Source organism: Pezoporus occidentalis, unplaced genomic scaffold (genome assembly GCF_034315485.1).
Source record: "Pezoporus occidentalis ecotype Australia unplaced genomic scaffold, CSIRO_AGI_Poc_V1 ctg38, whole genome shotgun sequence".
NCBI classification, from domain to species: Eukaryota; Metazoa; Chordata; class Aves; order Psittaciformes; family Psittacidae; genus Pezoporus; species Pezoporus occidentalis.
The window spans coordinates 1,918,777-1,921,734 of NW_026915702.1; the positions used below are offsets into that span (position 1 = coordinate 1,918,777).

The 2,958-nt window shown below is 35.9% G+C and overlaps 1 non-coding gene across 1 annotated transcript; it reads right to left on the bottom strand.

Annotated features, from left to right (window-relative positions):
• Window positions 1–2,061: 2,061 nt before the first annotated feature.
• TRNAF-GAA (transfer RNA phenylalanine (anticodon GAA)) lies at window positions 2,062–2,134 on the bottom strand. The gene has a single exon. It is a non-coding gene; the product is annotated as a tRNA-Phe (tRNA).
• Between the last annotated feature and the right edge of the window lie 824 nt (window positions 2,135–2,958).

Sequence of the window (2,958 nt, forward strand, 5' to 3'; positions counted from 1 at the left end):
CGGTTAATGTTTCAGGGTTGACTTTAATGTTCTCCCAAAGGAAATAGCTGAAAGATCCAATATGGTTTCTTTTTTAGAAGCCAAGAATATTTTAGCCCTGTCAACATTTTCTTACATGGGAGCAGGAATAAATGACACATGGAGACTGCTTCATACCACTGTTAACAATTTGACGTTACTTTCCTGAAATACTTTATTTATATAAGAATCAAGTTTTAAATAAAGATACATCTCTTATAGAGGGTTTTTATGTGTGATATTCATTATTTGCCAATAGCTTTAGATTGTGAACCTTGGAACATATTTAGATTATGCTACTACAGCCATAGGTATTATTTGGTTTCTCTAAGCTTGCTCTGCATCTGATTGGCAAAGTTCCAGTCTGTTTCTAAAGCAGAAGTCTAATAAATAAAAATGGAAAGAGCATAATTTTGACTTCACTTCTTTCTGATGTTCTAGGGCCAGTCACATAAACTTGTTAAGGAGCAATTGAATAGATACACAAGAGTATGTTGGTGACAAAATAGGTAAGAAGTTTGCTTTCCTAATCAGTCCCTCAGCAATCAGTAATATACCCAGGGGACAGGTTCATTACATGTGAATTTGATCAAGATGGTGCTGAAGTTGGATTCTGGACAAAGGGAACTGCTTGTTGAGTGAACTGCTCAACATCAAGTTGAAGCTTACACATTATGCTATATTCTCAGCTCAGAGCTCTCTCCCAGTCTCTTTGTTCTAAGTGAAAGTTATTTGCATGTATTCAAATGGGAAAATGAAATTGTCAGTACAAACCTGGATTTATTTTTTTTTTACCTAGTTAAAATGTGTAAAAAATGTCCATTATTAAAAATCTTGAATAAATCTTCTTTATTATTTCTTTTTTCTCTCTTTTTTTCCAGCAGAATATTTGATGGCTTGGATATGGCTTGTTCCAAGACAGCCTAGGTCACTATGAAGATATCCTCTTTCACTAATAACCAGTCTACTAATGTTAACAGATATAGTGGACAGAACATTGCATGTTACAAAACATCTTCAAGAAGCAAGGCAAAATACTGCAACCTGAATTTCATATTTGAGAAGCAGCCTTTTGCAAAGATATGAGCTGGTTATTTTTGTCATGTTGCTCTCACTGTGGTGAGTGTAATGTAGATGCATTCTGACAGTTCATTGTTTTCACTGGCATTATAAAGTTCTTTCTTCCTAGGACCCTAGTGATACTGTTCCTTGTGTTGTAGTAAATCTAACCTTTGCTTGACTTTAGTCAAATTTGCAGAGGACTTGTCCATTCTTCTGATCATTCTTCATAGGATTTGTGGGAAAGTGCAAGATGCTTTCAGTGGTTAACTGCTTTAACCCTTCTCTGCTTACAATGAGGGCAAGCTGCCATCCTGAATGTACATGTCAACCATGTTTTAGCTTACAGATTTAATCAAGCCAGCAAACTGGTTTTGTCCCTCCAAACCCTCAAGTTTCTTAACTATCTGAGTGAAAAGACTTCTTTCTGAGGACAGGAAAACTGGATTTTTATTGTATCACTGCAATCCACTCTGAATAGAAATGTTTTATATGGCTTGTGTGGTGATTTGTCAAACTAAAGGCTCTTTGCTGATGTGAAAAGTGTTTTACTGCTTTAACATGCAGTGATTATTTCAGGTATGCAGCACTTTACTGTAACAAACTTGAAGCTTTAACAGTGATGGAGCTGGTGCCTAACAGTTTGGCATTGCCTATCCAGCTCACTGATGTATAAATAGAGATTTATAATAGGCGGCTGTATAAATAGAAGAAAGTATTTGGCAGAAAGGTTTTGAAACATGGCATTAGCATGAATTCCTGCACCTCATGTCCCCAAAATAGTTAGCATTTATAGATGCATCTTTCTTGTACCCCATTATAGCCATCATCTTTTTTGTTTTCTGTAGGATTGGAAGTAATGACCTAGAAGTGGTATGATAATAAACAAAATAAGTCCTGAAATGGCTATGACTCACGCCAGGACAATTATCGCCTAAGGGTCTATCCAACCACGCCTCAAACATTACCAGTGACATGCAGTACTGCCGAAACCCGGGATCGAACCAGGGACCTTTAGATCTTCAGTCTAACGCTCTCCCAACTGAGCTATTTCGGCAGACATTAGCTGAATTAATAGAAAGGGTAACCGAATATAAAACCTTATCACTGAGGACACACAAAGTTCCTGCGTGATCTGGTGCTTTAACCAGTTTCAGTTTCTTTCCCCCCACATTTCAGGGGAACAAGAAGCAGTAGAAATGTATGAGAAATACATAGGAAGTTAGGAAGCTGCTTCCACTTTAAGCACTGATATTTCAAGAATTAAGGTATGGATTTTGAAGGCATTCGATAAAATACTCAAAAATGTTATTTTTACAAGAAATCAGTAGAAATTGAAAGGTGTTCTTGAAATCTCACTGGGCAATTGGACGTGTAAATACTTTTCAAATTCAGTGAGTTTCCAAATGGTGAGTCCAAGTTTGCATGGAGCTAAAGATTGAAAAAAAAGACAACTTTCTAAGCTCTTTTCTGCCTTTTGAAGGAGATTTTTTTCCCCTTTTTATTCTGTTGGTACTGCACTACAATTATTAGCCAAAAAGGATGAAATAATGCACTTTTGTAGCTTTTGGATTTTTTTCCAAATAGGAAAATTAAATTTGATTTCAAAATTTGATTTGATTTGATTTCAAATAGGAAAATTAAATTTGATTAAAATCCCTGTGTATAGTCCTAGAGTACTTACTAGGTTTCCAAGTTTGGAGACCAATTGTTAAGTTAATAAATCTTAGCTAAATTAATAAGACCTTGTACTTATCTCATTGTGATGATTAAACCTTATTTCACGTATGTTTCCAGGACAACTTGGCATAGGGCTGCTCTGCCTCACTGTTTGCATCTTTGAAATGGCAACGTCTGACTTACTGTATGCTCTTAGGAAAT